The following is an 18855-nucleotide window of genomic DNA, read 5'->3' on the forward strand; positions in this document are numbered from 1 at the left end:
CATAACCCAATCCATGTCATAACATGACATACCAAGAACAAATCATACAAACACCTCAATCCTATACAAGTGACTAGAAAGCAATCCAAATACAACTAATTGAAGACTCAAAGGTTATATTAGGAAAGATGCATCATCCACCTCAGTTATACACAAGAACTAGAAAACACATCAAAATATCTCATCAAACTCTATCATAGCACACAACATTACACATCATCATGGTTGGGTATCAAAAATCATATATAGTGCATCATTATGACATCACAAAGAAAACTCCCAAGCCTCTCATAATACAATCTAACTGGTCAAAGCTAAGTCAAACCCCAAAAACCCAACAGCATTAAATCACACATCACATAAGGTATATACAAAATTAACTTTCATAATACATTATGTTTTGAAAACACATAAGTTCAATGATCACTATAGTTTTCCAAGTTTTTATTTCCAAATATTACAGTTTTCATCTTCTCAAAGTATAATAATTATTAAGGTTTTTGAATCATAAAATTACCATAGTGATAAAAATCAATTTCATATGAAATTACATCATCAATAAAATACAAGTTTACTAAAAACAATCATTTCCAAATTGCTATTATCAATTCTACTTTCCAATAATATTTTAACAATAATATCCTTAATTTTAAAATTATTCCAAAGAAACAAAAATATCTAAATCACTAAATATAATAATTATTTATTTATTAATAAAATAAATTTTATTAAATTATTAATACAATACTTATTGTAAGAATTTTCCTTAGAGAAAAATTCACCCAAAAACTAAGAACTCAAGCACAAGCACAACTATAGACCAAAAAGAGTATGATTAGAATATTGATATGTATTTGATTCAATATGCATTAAAGTACACTAGGAGTGCTTTTATATAAAGGCCTCTGAGATGCATCTAGAATGCTTAAGAATTAGCTACATGAAGTCATACAACCAAGCACATGTCCACCAGATATGGGTTATCCTCCATTAAGCATAGAAGCAAGTGTGATGATGAGAGGATAAGCCTACAATGGTGTAGCACACAACTCAAGACAACATGTGCTAAAAAGGGAATGTGAATAACTATGTTATCTACATGAAAACTCGGTGAATGATGCAAACTCTAGTGTTGTAGACACCATTTGCTGAATTAGAGTTGTGTACTTTTGTGTTGTCAACATGACAACTCAAAAAGGTACACAAACTCCTAAGTGTCTCACAAAACAAATAATAAAATAATGCATTAACCTAAGTGAACTTAAGTAAGTGTAAATAGTAAATATGTATTTACACCAACACCCCCCCTTAAGTGCAACTTAGGGGAATTCCCTTAAGCTTATGAAAACTAGGATGAAATGCATGATGGGTCCCGACTACTAGGCCATGTTAGGTACCCATGTACATAATGAAATGCAGTCTCTCATAAAGTGGATAAAGAGGGAAAACCTAATGGGAAAAACCCTCCCCCAAAAAGATAGATTAAAAAACTAGATGCATGGATGGATGGAGTAATCAAGACCCCCCCATTATGACATACATCCAATATATACAATAATGAAGAAGGAGAAGAACAAGACCTCATAAGAGGAAAAAGTCCCCCCATAAGAAAGAAGAGGAAGAGAGACAAGGTAGTACCCACCCAATGAAGAATGCTGACTAGTGATGGTTGCTTCGAGGAAGAAGCTAGTCCAAGAGTAGTATATAACATTTCTCCCCTTTGGGAGAAACAATGGCAAAGGTACAATCTTGAAGGTATATGGTGGCCCTAAAACCTACTCAAGTATCCCTATGTTGATGTTGATGGTCACCCCTTCCAACTATTCTAAAAAGAATGAATGCAGATCTGGAAAGAATGTTTATTAAAACTATCCCAATGAACCATCCATCTCTTCTACTAATAAAAAGATCTCTGATAATTATTGTTCATAAGGATGCACAATCATGCCAACTTGTAAAGACTAATCATGTAGAGAATGGAAATGAGGGTCAAAGTGAGACCTCACAACAAATGTAGAAGGATCATCTTCATCAAATAGAAGATGCAAATCATCAAGGCTATCTCCCCCAATTTGTGGTGTGTGACTCCACGAACAAACCTACAACATCTACCATGTAGTCATTCACTACTGCTAAAGTTGGAAGATGATGTGTACCCTACTGTGCTCAACCTATCACTATGGAAATTTAAGCATGTGGAATATACTAATGATGTGTCCTCTCATTGCAACTATCAATACAACCCCACATGTCTGAATCTATTGAAGCACTATTGCTAGTGTCACTATCAATTTCCACTGTGTATGAAGTGCAGAGAGGATTAGAGGATAAGCTGGGTGAACTTTCCTCAAAGTGAACATTCTTCTCCACAAAACTCTCATGAGTCTCTAGATCCATAAGTCTGTATGCCTGAGCACCATCTTCATAACCAATGAAAGTACAAGGCCTAGGTGGTGCCTTGCATCCCTTGGAACATAAGTTTTCCCATGCTAGACAACCAAAGACTCTTAAGTGACTCACAACTATTTTTCTTCCACACCATACCTCAAAAGGAGTCTTCTCATCTAAGGCATTCTGAGGAGACTTGTTAAGTATGTGAGTAGTACTACTAATGGCTTCAACTTCAAGTGTTGGATCAAGAGACTTGGCTTTTATCATGAAACTTGCCATGGTCTTAAGACTTCTAATCCTCAATGCTACAATATCTATCTTGTGCGGACTAAATGCTAGTGAATTCTAAAGACCAATCCCCTCAAGTTTGCAAAAGTCCTTAAGTCTTTTGTCCATATATCTACTTTCGTTGTCCATCCATAGTACCTTGACGACTTTTCTTCATTTCTTTTCAACATGACTCTTAAAGGCTTGAAGCTTATCAACCACTTCATTCTTATGATGAATGAAGTAGACCCATGTGAAACATGAAAAATCATCAACAAAAGTAAGGATTTAGAGGCCTTGGTTGACTGATGTCACTGCAAAGGGTCCTACTAAAACCATTTGAACCAACTAGAGAACAACTGGTGCTCTAGAAGACTTCCCTTTATCATAATTCTCCTCGAGATGCATAGCCACCGAACATGATGAACACTAACCCTTAGAAAATTTGATGTTAGGTAGACCTTTGACCATGTGTGTTGAGAAAAGTTACTAAAGATAGCAGAAGGCAAGATGACTAAACCACTCATGAAATAAAGTGATTTGTAAAGTAGAGTGAGTCAACAAGGCTTGAGAAGGAGACTTAGGCACAAAATAGGAGTTGGTATAAAGCTTCTTGTCATGATTGACTTTCCCCACTACAACCAATGAATCATCTCTAAGACTGTGCACCATCACTAAATCTAAAAGGAACTCAACTTTGTGACCATCTCCAAGGTGAGTGATTTGGTGAACTGAGAGGAGATTAGGGCTAAGGATTGGAATGTAGACAACATCTTTGAATTCCCCATTGTCCATTTCCACATGTCCTTTTCCTTCAACTTCCATTTTAGTATCATCTCCCATGAAGATGTATAATACATGTGACTGCTTCAATGAAGAAATGGCTCCCTTTGAAGAACCTATATGATAGGAGGCACCTGAGTCAAGTATGCATTCCTTAGAAGAACTTGTATTTTCCATAAGTGCTTGCTCTTTTCCCTTTGAAGAGGTTGGGGTTGAATCCTTGGAAGTACCTAGCACTTAAATTTTGTTCTTCTTGAGTAGGTTTTCCAAATCATCGATTCTTTTAGTCTTGCAATGATCCTCATCATGATTTGGCTTTTTGAAATATGCACAAAAAAATTTATCCTTCTTTTTATTACTTCCCTTCTTGTTGGAAGAAGAATTTCCTTGTTGTGAGGATGATTTTTGTTTCTCATATTGTGATTTTTTCTTCCACTACTTGTTGTTGTTGTTGTTAGAATGTATTCCTCCTTGACTTGATTGGTTCTCATCACTTGCCACTAATGCTTTGGTCTTTGATGTCCTAAGAAGTCCCAAATCTATCAAGTGAGATTGTTCAACAATCAACATCTTTGCAAATGCATCAAATGTAGGCTTATGATAAGCACTTCCCATGGTCAACCTATGAGTGTTATAACTTGAAACAAATGAAACATACTCTAAAGGTAGCCTCTTCAAGATGTGATGAATCAACTTTTCAGCCTTCATGGGATTTCCACAATCTTTAAGTAGTGCCCTATACTCATTGGCTTTGTTGATGTAATCTTGATTGTGTCAAATTTCTTTGGATCCAAGAGAAATAGATTTTCCTGAATCTAGAATCCCTTTTCCTCATCCACCTTCCCATACAATGATTCAAGTTTGTCCCTAGCAGGTTTGGATTCCTTAAAACTAGAAATGTGGAAGAAGAGATCTCTATGTACACAACTCCTTATAATTCCTAAAGCATGTTGGTCTTGTTTTTGTCAATCAATGAGTTCTTTAGCATTAGTAGGTTTTTTAATTATACCATCAACATAAAGACTTAAACCTTTTTCCATTAATCTAATACATTCAATATCTTTCCATTGGAATAATTATGTGAAGTTAGAAGTAGACATTTAGGTGAACCCATGATGTAAAAAATGAAAAGAGCACACAAAACACAGTACACACCCTCCTTTTCACTCAATGAAATCACCCCCCCAAAAAAGATGCTTGTGGCACTTTATATGTAGTGCATGTACAATGGACAACTTGTCAAAATGTACAAAGTGGACTTTTGATTTTTCTTTTTACAATTGCCTTTTGAGGCCCAAATCTATCACTTAACACTGTAGGTCAGATGTACAAGAATTTTGAAAAGTAATCAAAGTGTTACAATGTAGAAAAATCTTTAGTTCTAAAAGTGATATTTTTGTCCACAAAATCATAGAATCTGATTGCAAATCTAGGAAGTAGATGAAAAAAATGCAGTTTTAAAAAAATGGAACCTATTTTCATGTCGAGATGAGCCTATATGAAGCATTTGAAGTTGCAAAATGTAGGATTGAATAGGTACAGTCACCAAAAAATGCAATTTCTAAAAATCCTTGCACCAAAACTAGAAAAGAACACCACCACTAGAAAGTTTAGGAAATTCTACCCAAATTCAAAAAAAATGCACCTAAATTGGAGTCTAAATGACTGAGTTATGGCCTCACAAAGTTAGGCTACCAATTCAAAAAGAAATCTAGAGAGGGATCTAGAAGGAAAAATGCATGCTTAATTTTGACGGTCAAATGACTGTTGTAGTAGTTAGAAAATGCCTATATTTGATAGTCAGATGGCCATCAATTTTAACCTCGTGCTTGGCTAACATTAGTAAAAAAAGACTCCTCTACTGACATGGTTGTAGAAAATGCTAACAATGTATATGGACCTGACGCATGTCATGTACGGTAGTCCAGTTGGAAACTGATGTGGCTATGGTGACTATGTAGCTAGTTGTCCATGACATAGCAACTGTGGATGTAACACATGGCGAAAGATAGTCAATGACATGGGAAGATGTCCATGTGGGTAGGCTGGAGTGTGTAGATAGGTGGGTAGATGAACTGGCACCACATGGCACAGAGTAGGCTATCCATATGTGGCTTGTGAAGGGTTCAGCTAGCAAGCACCTGCGGGGGTGATGCATGTCCAATCTGGCTATCTACTGGGCAGACACATTGCTGGCAATAACCAGCTGCCAGGTTTCATTGCACTTGTCGAAGTAATTCTAATGTTGTCATGAACTAGGGCTGAAAAATCATTGCAATGGGAAATGATGGATGAAGGTTTTAAAAGAGTCATCGAGGTTTTTAATATTTATCCCACATCAATGGGAGTTTGAAACATTGCACAATTTTAAATCAAATGTCAATAGTTGTAATACAAATAAGCTCCCCTACTGAGGGATGTAAGGTGTGCGCTAGTTGGGTTCTCACCAGAAATGGAGCTCAGCCATTGAAATTGGTTGGTTAGTGCCCACTGGATTATGATGCCTATGCCAAATTATGATGATTAAAGCCTACCAATAAAGCCAAGGAATATTCCCTAGTTCTCTATAGAATATTCTACGTGCAGGGTGTAGGGTTGGGATCTTACTACCTGGTACCTGTACCCAAAAAAAATTCTCTACAAAGTTGCTGGCCAAAAAAAAATTCAAAAATAGCTATCCAGGAAATGTAGAGAATTAAAAATTCTAGATCTAAATAAAAAATTGTAGATCTAAAAGATCATACATGTGTTGTGAATCAAGGCCTCCAAGTACCGATTTGCAAAAACAATTTCCTCACAATCGACTTTGGCCTATGATAGCCAAATTTATAGTTGATTTTCATCAAATTAGCATTCTGAATGCAACGGTGAGGTCAAATTTGGCTCTAGATGCTCCCAATTTCTACGATACTCTAGATTTGGGCCGAGGTGATGAAGCAACAATGGTCTTGAATAGCTATGTGAAGAGAAAATCTCCAAGCTCCAGTACCATATAAGAATTTGTCTTAGGGTAAAATTCACCCAAGAACTAAGAATTCAAACACAAGCACAATTATAGACTAGAAAGAGTATAATCAGAATATTGATATGTATTCGATTCAATATGCATTAAAGTACACTAGGAGTGCTTGTATATAAATGCCTCTAAAATGCATCTGGAATGCCTGAGAATCAACTCCATGATAAGTCATACAACCAGACACATGTCCGCCAAATATGGGTTATCCTCTATTAAGCACAGAAGTAAGTGCAATGATGAGAGGATAAACCTACAATGGTGTAGCATGCAATTCAATGTTGTAGACAACATGTGCTAAAAAGGGAGTGCGAATAACTATGTTGTCTACATGACAACTCAGTGAATGATGCAAACTCTAGATTTGTAGACACCATGTGTTGAATTAGAGTTGTGTACTTTTCTGTTGTTAGCATGACAACTCAAAAAGGTACACAAACCCCTAAGTGTCTAACAAAATAAATAATAGAATAATGAAATATAATAAAATAATGCATTAACCTAAGTAAACTTAAGTAAGTGTAAATAGTAAATATGTATTTACACCAACACTTATAAATCTCAAGAATAAAATAATATAAATTAATAACTTTTAACATGTAATAATTACTAACATTTATAATATTTAAATTAGCATAATTAATAAAATTTACATAAACCAAAAAAAACATAATTTAAAAACTTGCCTTTTTTCTTTTATTATATAGCCCGTGGGCTATCTACTATCATGGTAGCTCTACTGTTGCGATAGTAGAGTACTACCTACAGTAGTACCTATTGTCATGGCAACATAGTTTGTAATTTGGCAGACCATAAAGGTTGTCGATAGTACTCTCATCGTCGTGCGGTGGGAGGATGGCGAGGAGAAAGGGGGGCTAGGGGGTGGTAGCCCCCTCCCACCCAAAATATTTTTTTATTTTCATTTTTATTTTATTTTTATAAAATATTTTTTATTAAAAATAAAACAACAACCATAATCACATATTTTTTAATATTTAATAATATATACATTTTAATATATTTTTGAAAATAACCCTAATATAGAACACCAAATCAAACAGTCAAAATCCAGAAAACAAAATTCATTTTTTATCAAAACCTACAACCCAATTCAACAATTCAAAACAACCCTTCAAAACCATCTAACAAGGTTTTCAAAACTAAACTTCTTTTACATATTACATATATTTCTAAAATGAAGAACAATATTTCAACAAACAAGAGTTTCAATTCTAAATAAACAAACAATGATTTCACAAGAATGAAATTCATTCACAGATGTCTTCAAAAATGGGGAACCATAAATATGCAAACAAGGGTTTCAACCCAGATAACATTCTAAAAATAGAAATGCAATAAACACCGAGAAGAAAGAAGATCGAAGAGTGAAATCTACTATACAAACAAATTCACAAGATCCTACCTAGATCTTATGCTAAAATGACAATCTCATGGAGCACACAATATTTTCCTTTCCTCGAAAACCTCCTTCTCTAAAATTTCCCCTCCAAAATCTTTGTAATTGCAAAATGAGCTCTAGATCATTGATAAATAGTTCATCCCTAATTTGGGGGCTCTGATTGTGCAATCATGAGATGAAACTCACTAATCCATTATTGTTTATTACTCTATTACCTTTTACCTTTTCATTCACAACCCTTTGGATATTTAATTACAAAATATCTTTATTTAAATAATTAGCTTTCTCACATTAATTTAATTTTTAAAGCACTTTTTAATAATATATTCATTAATTTAATTAATAACATTATTTAGAATTTATTATTAAAATAATACTCCTAATTATCATTGAATTAAATAAATATAACTATGCCATAATTAGAACCATAACTTTACCTTTAAATTTTATTCTTTTATTTAATTAATTTCTCAATTAATTAAATATAATTAAATATTGAATTTTCTTTATTAAATTTCCATTAAATTAAATCATTAAATTATCCTTTAATTTGATTTAACTATAATAGAAAATCAAAATAGACCCACACAACCAAATATGACAACTCTAAAGACAAAGAGCATAATCAAACTCCAAGGTCAAAGTCACGAATTCATATCATTTGACAAATTTAGAAAGGTGAAACTAACTTAGATACTTGTCCTACTTTTTAGGACCATTAGCTTAGGTTAGGATTTGGACTCAAGAGTTATCTCCCCACTTATACCATTGAAATACTGTGATAACCCGGGGGTAAAAGCACAAACCTGTGTCACCTTTTTATAAAGAAAAGTGCTATCAGAATGTGACAGTTCAACATTAATGACAAAAAAAATGGTATTTGCATTTAAAATATGAAGATGATGTAAACTAATGAAATGTGTAGAATTGTATGAATTTTATTCCTATAATTTTTATTATTTTTTTGACTAAGAATTTATTCATTTTATTTTATTTTGAAGTCCCTTTTTTAACTATAAAAAATATAGGATGTAGTTCCCGTCAAACAAGTATGTACAAATCGTCTTTTTTTGTTATGATTTGAAAATATTTTATAGATGGCATGTATAGCTAGTGCAGAAAAAAAGAAATAATTATTTTTGATGTATATTTTCTTTGTTATAAGTACTCAAGTTTGACCTTGTCAGAATCCAACAGTTTTTTCCTCCCGTCAAAACTTCCCTATCAAATCTATACCTTCTTGAAAAAAAATTACATATTCATGAAGAGGATTCTCTCCTCTAGTGATAAATATATTTTTTTAAATTTTTTGATATGATTTACTATTTTTTTTCATTTTTTGAGAGAGCATCTTCTGAAATGTTGAAATATTGACTTATAATATTTTTAGATTATAGCATATTATAACTAATCAAAACACTCAAAAATTTATATAATGATGATATTGAATCTGAAATCTATAAAAGGGTATTTTTAGTTTTTCTTTTAAATTGAGTTTTGATAGAGAAATGAGATTTGACCAAAACAGGTTTTTGTATCACAAACAGTGACACAGATCTATGCTGGTAGACTCTGAATACTAACAATTCAAGGAAGTTGATACTTAGTATCTGCAATCTATATAAAATCTACACATGTACAAACACATATATTCTAAACTAAACATGCAATGGAAAGAAGTGGTGCATCATGTAGATCCCGACTAGGAGGTGACTACAACTCCCTTCTTCAACCACATCAAAATCAAACATAAAGAAAACATACACGTACACTATACACATGCAAGTATGAGGTAACCATAGAAATTGCATATAATAAATCCATCTATCTAAGCATCATGAGATAACTAAAATCACTAACTCAACATACATATCTCATTATAGAAAGGGTAAACATAAACACATGAAATAACTGAATTAACTTTGTAAGTCAACACAAATATAAACTGAGTATGAAATGCATTTAATCTAATCCAGTAACTAAGTACTAGTACTCATAAAACACAATTAGAACACCGGCATAAAAGAATTCAACAATACAATAGAAAAGACAACTAGGTGTAGGCATTACATCCACTCCCACTAGACTTAGGCTTACTCCCAAAAGCCTGCAGGAAAGATAAAACTAAACTAGGAGTAGGCATTACATCCACTCCCCCAAGACTTAGGCTTACTCTTGGAAGCCTATTACAATGACTAGAATAACTAAAAGTCAAAGAGTACTATCTATAATGTCAAACAAAATCCTCATTTAAGAAACTAATACAAATAATTTAACTATGTATACACTTTCAGTCACTTAGAGCAATATGATTCTGGTTTAATAATAAACCAAAAACCATATTGGTCCAACATTCATCTTTTTAACAAATACTGAAATAGATCCCCTGAAACACTCCAAACAAAATATCAAAATCTTTAAATCCATCAGAAAATATAAAAGTTATAATGTATAGACACAAATCAAAAGTCAAGAACATAAATGTTATGAGTTTCCAAGTTTCATGTTCAAAAGTTCCACTACTTCTTCTTTTTTTTTCAAACTGTTTAGGTTCAAGTTTGTAACTCCACTAAAAACACCCAAACAAGAACAACATAATATTTGCAAAAAAAATCAAATGCATACTACCTTAAAGCATAATCATAAGAAAACATGTCTGAAATCCAACTCACAAGTTTTTCTTTTTTCTATGTTTCAAGAAATAGAATCTAAAGTTTCAAGTTTCAAGTGTTCAAGTTAGAATTTTCCAAGTGTTAAAGTTGCAAAAGGTACATAACATTTTTTATGTTTCATTTCAATTCAACTAGTTCAAGTGTTCAAGTTTTCAATAGATACACATAATAGTTCAAGTTTTATTTCAATTCAAGTAATTAACAACAAGTGGTGTTCCAATATACCCAAAGCTCCCAATGTAGAAACTCGGGCTCTAATACCAAATGTATCACCCCACCATGGGATCCAAAAGAACTAACCTAAAGTTTTACTAAATTTTCCAAATATTTTCTTTTAAAAATAATTTATAACAACAATTATAAAATAGTGGAAGCAATTAACATATACTAATACATGAATAACACATAAACATGTTACAACTCTTGATGGTCCCATGATGATAAATCACATTTAATTTTGATTAACACTAAATCCAATATATAATAAATCCACATCAAATAATAATATATGAATCCATTTAAATAATATATGGTCATCTTGAATGCCACTTGGCAATAATCATAATGCACCATCATCTACTATATAGGTCACAGCATACAAAGGGTTGAAAGAATATACAACATAAAAATAGATTACAACATCTCGTAAAATTCATGAAATCAAATACAATACAAAAGGTATAACCATCTATCATAGAAATATAGGAATAAATAGAAAGAAACATCTGCACAAACACATGTAGCAATAGCATCCAACAATCAGATATCAATGGTATAAGCAAAAGCACTACCACTTAACCTTGTGGAACCCAAAAAGGTCCACTCTCACTGCGTTGAAGAGATAAACTCAAGTCCCAAAAAAATAAAAAACTCAAAAGTTCAAAAACTAACATCTAAGTTCAAGGAATCACCTAAAAGAAAACTATCTCAAAGGGTACCAAGGCAAGTATCAACTAATCCCAGAGGCAACATAGACACATAGGAAATCTATTATGCATGAGTGCAAGTGTCATCACATGATCCAACTCTAAGGTTAACCTAGCAGCCTCTCTTAACTCTGGCTCCCTAGTGTCTCTATGCGGTATTAGTTTCCTTTCGTACAAATAAGGTATACTAATGAGTTAGCTCTAAGGTTACCTTGCTAATCTTTTAATCCTCTAGCCCCCTAGAGATTTTTTGTAGTACCAATATCTTGTTAATTTATTTTAAACCCATTTAATGAAATGCTATCACTTATTAAAATATCCTACAATGAGTTACCCAAGTAGGCTCTTTAGGGCTTCAGCTACCATTGCAAGCCACTAACATGACATACAAATAACCTGCCCTAAGCTCAACAAAAGTAGAAGATTACAAAAGACCACATACCATACATTAGTTCTTAAACAAGGAACTAACAAGTACTAAAAATCACTAATCATAATCACATATTCCATCAATTCAATCATCCTAATGGGAATGATCCAAAAATTGAGTACACATAACCCAATCCATGTCATAACATGGCATTACCAAGAACAAATAATACAAACACCTCAGTCCTATACAAGTGATTAGAAAGCAATTTAAATATAACTAATCAAAGACTCAAAGGTTTTATCATCAAAGACACATCATCCACCTTAGTTCTACACAAGAACTAGAAAGCACATCAAAATATCTGATCAAACTCATCATAGCACACAACATTACACATTACCATGGTTGGGTATCAAAAATTGTATACATTGCATCATCATGACATCATAGACAAAACTCCCAAGCCTCTCGTAATACAACCTAACATGTCAAAGATAAGTCAAACCCTGGAAACCCAACACCAGTAAATTGCATGTCACATAAGGTACATACAAAGGTAACTTTCATAATACATTATGTTTTGAAAACACATAAGTTCAATGTTCACTATAGGTTTCCAAGATTTCATTTCCAAATATTACATTTTTCATCTTTCAAAGTATAATAATTACTAAGGTTTTCGAATCATAAAATTACCCTAGTGATAAAAATCATTTTCATATCAAATTACATCATCAATAACATGCGAGTTTACTAAAATAGTCATTTCCAAATTACTATTATCAATCTTACTTTCTAATAATATTTCAACAATAAGATCCTTAATTTAAAAATTATTCAAAAGAAACAAAAATCCCTAAATCACTAAAGATAATAATTATTTATTAATAAAATTACTTTTATTAAATTATTAATACAATAATTATAAATCTTAGGATAAAGTAATAATAATTAACAACTTTTAACAACAACTAATTATTAACATTTATAATATTAAAATTAACATAATTAATTAAATTATTAATAAAATTTACATAAACCAAAAAAACATAATTTAAGAACTTACCTTATTTTTTCTTTTAATAATATAGTCGATGGGCTGTCTACTAGTGCGACAGCAGAGTACTACCTACGACAGTACTTGCTATTGTAGCAGTAGATCCTATCATTCAGTAGACCATAAAGGCTACCAGCAATGCTCTCACCATCGTGCGAAGGGAGGATGGCAAGGAGAAAGGGGGGTGGTGGCCCCCGCCCACCCAAAATAGATTTTATTTTTTATTTTTTTTATTTTTATTAAATATTTTTTATTAAAAACAAAACAACAACCCCCATCACATCATGTTAAATATTTCATAATATATTATTTTAATACATTTTCCAAAATAACCCTTATATAGAACCTTAGATCAAATAGTCAAAATCCATAAAACAAAATTCATTTTGTTTTTAACAAAACCCACAACCCAATTAACAATTCAAAACAACCCTTCAAAACCATTTAACAAGGCTTTCAAACTAAACTTCATTTACATATGTTTCTAAAATGAAGAACAATATTTCAATGAACAAGAGTTTCAATTCTAAATTAACAACAATGATTTCAAAAGAATGAAATTCATTCATAGACATCTTCGAAAATGGAGAACAATAAATAGGCAAATAAGGGTTTCAACCCAAATAACATTTTGAAAATAGAAATGCATTAGACACAAAGAAGACATAAGTTTGATGAGCAAAATCTACTATACAAATAAATTCACAAGATCACACTTGGATCTTATGCTAAAACGACAATCGCACAAAGCACACAATAATTTCCTTTCTCTAAAAACCTCCTCTAAAATTACTCCTCCAAAACCTGTGTAATTGCAAAATGAGTTCTAAATCTTTGATAAAGAGTTCTCCCCTAATTTGGAGCTATGATTATGCAATCATGAGAGGGAACTCACCAATCAATTAATGTTTATTATTTTATTACCTTTTACCTTTCATGCACAACTCTTTTAGAATTTAATTACAAAATATCTTTATTTAAATAATTATTTTTCTCACTTTAATTTAATTTTCAAAGTTTTTTTAAATAATAAAATCATTAATTTAATTAATAACATTATTTAGAGTTTATTATTAAAATAAAAATCCTAAAGAATTATCATTAAATTAAATAAATATAACTATGCCACAATTAGAACCATAACTTTACCTTTAAATTTCATTCTTTTATTTAATTAATTTCTCAATTAATTAAATATAATTGAATATTGATTTTTTTTTATTAAATTTTTTTTAAATTAAATCATTAAATTATCTTTTAATTTGATTTAATCATAATAGAAAATCGCAATAGAGCCACACAACCAAATACGACAACTCAATGAAATACAAAGAGCATAATCAAACTCCAAGGTCAAACTCATGAATTCATGTCATTTGGCAAATTCAGAAAGGTTAAACTAACTCAGATATTTGTCCTACTATTTAGGAAAATTGGCTTAGGTTAGGATTTAGATTCAAGAGTTATCTCCCCACTTATACCATTGAAATACTGCAATAGGGTATGCTCATCCTGGCAATTTAGGGAAGTCGATACTCGATACTTGCAATTTACATAAAATTCTCGCATGTACAAACACATATGTTCTAAACTAAATAGGCAATGCAAGAAGTGGTGCATTGTGTAGATCATGACTAGAAGGTGACTACGACTCCCTTCCTCAACCACGTCAAAAATGTCAAACATAAAGAAAATGTACACGTACACCATACAAATGCAAGTATGGGATAAGTAACCATAGAAACTGTATATAATAAATCCATCTATCTAACCATCATGAGATAACTAAAATCACTAACTGAACATGCCTATATCATTATTGAAAAATGATGAACATAAACACATTAAATAACTAAATTAACTTAGTAACTCAACACACATATAAACTAAGTATGAAATAAATTTAATCTAATATGGAAACCAAGTACTGATACTCATAAAACACAATTAGAATACTAGCCTAAAAGAATTTGAGAATACAATAGAAAAGTCAACTAGGGGTAGGCATTGCAGAGGGTAGATTTCACTCCATTTGTATCAAACAATAATTGGATGAGCAGCAAAGTAGAAAGATTCAAAAGTGAAATTCAATTCGTACTTATTAATTTGTATGGGCCAACATCAACAATGAATAAGAAAGAAATAGGGAATGAGATTAGTACTTATTTAGAGTTAAATCCACAAGAAAGTGTTTTTATTATGGGCAATTCTAATGCAATTCTAAATTTAAGGGGAAAAGCAGGTGGATCCACAAACATTAACCAAGTAATGTTAGATTTCAAAGCATGGCTCGCAAAAAGATAACCTTATTGGCAGTCCTACATCTAATGGGGTCTTCACATGGAATAATAGATGAACTAGCTTCTGCAACATAGCAGAAAGATCAAATAAATTATATTTAAAGTAAATTTAATATCATTTAATAATCCTTTCAATTTAGTCATTCTCCCTAATGCAAGTTCTAATTACTATTTGGTTAGATTAGAAATAGGTGAATCACAAAAACAATCAAGAAATACATTAAAGTGTGAAAAAATGTGGTTTCTTGATAAAGAACTTCTTAATAATAAATATCAGTGGTGGCACAAAGAGAAATTTGAAGGATCAGTGATCTTTTATTTAATAGCCAAATTGAAATCATTAAAGGAAAAAATAAAAAATGGAATAAAGATCATTTTAATAACATAAATTTAAATAAAAAGGCAAAAATGAAGAAGAATTAAAAAAATTAAATGAAGAAATCATTATGGTAAGAATGGATAGTGAAAAATATATCAAATAAAAATAATTTCTATCTAAATAAGAAAATATCCTAGCAAAAGAAGAAATGTTCTAGAAACAAAAATCAAGAGAAACATGGTTGTTAGAAGGTGATAGAAATACAAAAAAAAAAAAAATCATATAAGTGCTATTAATAGGAGAAATATCAATAGAATAACAAAATTCAAGGATAATTTAGGAAGGGTAATTGAAAATCCAAATGAGAAAGTGGAAACCTTTGTGAGTTATTATACAAATATCCTTAATAATTTTGAATAATCAAATGTAGTAGCTAGAATAAGATGTTAGGATCTATTTTGAAATTAATAACTATGGAAGAGAATAAAAAATTAAATAAGAAATTTACCAAAGAAGAAATTAAAGATTCCCTATTTCAAATGAATCCTAATAAATCTCCATGCCCTAGTGGATTTCTAGAGTTTTTCTTTCAAATATGTTTGGATATCCTAGGAGATAGCCTTTGGAAGGCTATTGAGGCAACTAGAAATTTTGGATCCCTTCTAAAGGAAATTAACAATACATTCCTAACTTTAATTCCAAAGAAAACTGAACATATGGATCTAGGAGATTTTAGACCCATAGCCTTATGTAATACAATCTACAAAATACTTTCAAAAATAGTAGCCAACAAACCATAAAAAGCACTACCATAGCTCATTTTAGAGAAACAAATGGGTTTTGTACCCAATAGGTCAATTATTGATAATATTATCATAATCCAAGAATTAATTCATTATATACAAATTAATAAGGAATCTTGTATGCTAATGAAGCTAGATATCCAAAAATATATATGATAAAGTGGATTGGAAATTCTTATGTAAAACACTTGAAGCTTTTGGGTTCTCATGGAAATGGGTCAGTTTAATATATAATTTCATTTTGATATCAAAAAATTTCCTTCTCATAAATGATGCCCCTGAAGGCTTCTTTAGTATAGCTAGATGTATCCTACAAGGGGATCATGTATCACCTTTTCTCTTCATTATTATGGTAGAAGCTTTTGACAAAGCTATAATAAAGGCTCAAACTAAAAGAAAAATTAGAGAAATCATACAAACTAAGGAGGTCCCTAAAATAACACATCAACAATTTGCAGATGTTATAATTCTACCAAGAGAAAGAAATATGTAAGAATCTCAACTTTTTGAGAAAATGATAAATAATTATATGCAAGCATCTAGTCAAAAACTAAATGCCAACAAATCAAAGATTTTCTTCATTAATACCAAAAAGGAAGTAGAGAGAGAAATTTTTTGAATAATGAAATTCAAAAAAGGAATCTTTCCTTGCAAATACCTAGAATTCAACTTGAAAAGGTATTAGAGAAAGTAAAGCTTGGGATACAAGTTTAGAAAAATGAGACAAATTTTGAGAATATGGAAAGGGAGATGGTTAACTAAAGTTGTTAGAATGACTATCATCAAAGTAGTACTATCATCCATTCCCACATATCATATGTCATGTCTTCCTCTACCCAAAGGTTTGAATAGGAAATTCTAGACTCTAAAAGTAAAAACTTCTCTTAGAAAGGAACTAGGGATAAGAAAAAACAAGCTTTGATAAAATCAAAAAAAATATGTAGACCTAAAGAATTTGGAGGCCTAAACATAAAAATATTTGAGTTGGAGAAATGAGGTGCTAGGGGAAAAACTTATTTGGAGAATGTTTAAAGAACATAATAGTTAATTGGCCAAAATTTTATAACATAAATATTTGAACAATAATAATCCTTTATCTTTGTTTAGAAGAAAAATTCCTCCAAAAGGTTCAAGAATTTAGAATTTCATGTCAAACTATTCGCCATTAATAGCTAAAAACTTAACTTGGGATATCGATTTAGGGTGGGATGCTTTATTTTGGTTAGATTCACGAGATGGTCTCTCATCTTTAGATAGTGTAAATGGGTATGTGCACCAAGTTGTGGTGTCAAAAACATGACACCTAATTTTATTTTTTATTTTTGTAAATTGTGTATGCACTACAGCACACACACACTTTGTCTTGTGCTCCACAAGCCTTAGGCTTGAGGAGCACAAGCCAAAGCACATACGCACTTTGAAAAAGAAAAAGAAAATATATATGGGCTACAAACCTACTACCCATTTTACCATTGCATTTGGTTTTTCCATTTCTCACAAACAGCACACATGTGGATTGAAGAAGTCGAAGAATTTTGTCATGTGCCTCCTCAAAATGCCTCCTCATTGTTGAATTTTAAGATCAGCATTGCATAGTATGTTTTCTACTCTTATTTTTGCATTGTTTTATATGTTTTTACATTGTTTTGTAAGTTTTTACATTGTTTTGTAGGTTTTTTCAATTTTTCTTTAAATTTGTTTATTTATTTACATTGCAATTGGTTTCTTATTAGGAAATGCAAATAGTCAACTACTGAATCCCCAGTCATATCAACAAAATCAAAACAAAAACCCTCCACAAGATCCTAATCAAAACCCTCCACAACAAGAGAAAGAAATTCTGCAACCTACAATGATTGGAAGACCTCCTCCTAGCACCCAAGATAACATTATGAATGACATAGAAAGAGTGAAAAATGAATTAGAAGTTCTCATTGGTAGGTTGAAATCTTGTGGACAAACCAATTTGAAGAGAGTACAATCAGCATCCTCCCTCGAGTCCATTATGACCCATGTAACTTCTGTTAGTGGTCAGTTGGATATTTGGCATGTTAAGAGGGATGAAAAAAGAATATATTATGAAAAAAAATTACCATATCAAGATGTTAAAAAAAATAGCAAAAAGTAGCATTTGTGTGTTGTTTAAAAAGTCTGTTGAACAAAATATTGTTATAGAAAAAATTAAAAGGTTCCTCATCCATTCATGCATACATGATGGTATTAGAAATAACTTTTGGGATAGATGGTGGATGGTCTTTGATGCCCCTCCCTGTAATAATCATGAGGTTCTAATGTATTTCTTTAAAAAATTGTATTGTGAATTTGTCCTTGGCGAGATCCCCAATTATTTTGATATAGTAGAATCTCAAGGTAGAGGTGGGAAGGTCAAGATTTAAGAGGCCAAGTGATGACGGGCTACACCACCCGTACCAAATCACAACCAAAAATGCAATAATATGGAGACAAGAGAGATGACAAAAATGCTTCATAAAACTTCCATTAATACTTGAAATTCATTAGAATATTCT

This window comes from Cupressus sempervirens, chromosome 9 (assembly GCF_028749045.1).
Source record: "Cupressus sempervirens isolate cs-2001-9-10 chromosome 9, ASM2874904v1, whole genome shotgun sequence".
In the NCBI taxonomy this organism is placed as follows: Eukaryota; Viridiplantae; Streptophyta; class Pinopsida; order Cupressales; family Cupressaceae; genus Cupressus; species Cupressus sempervirens.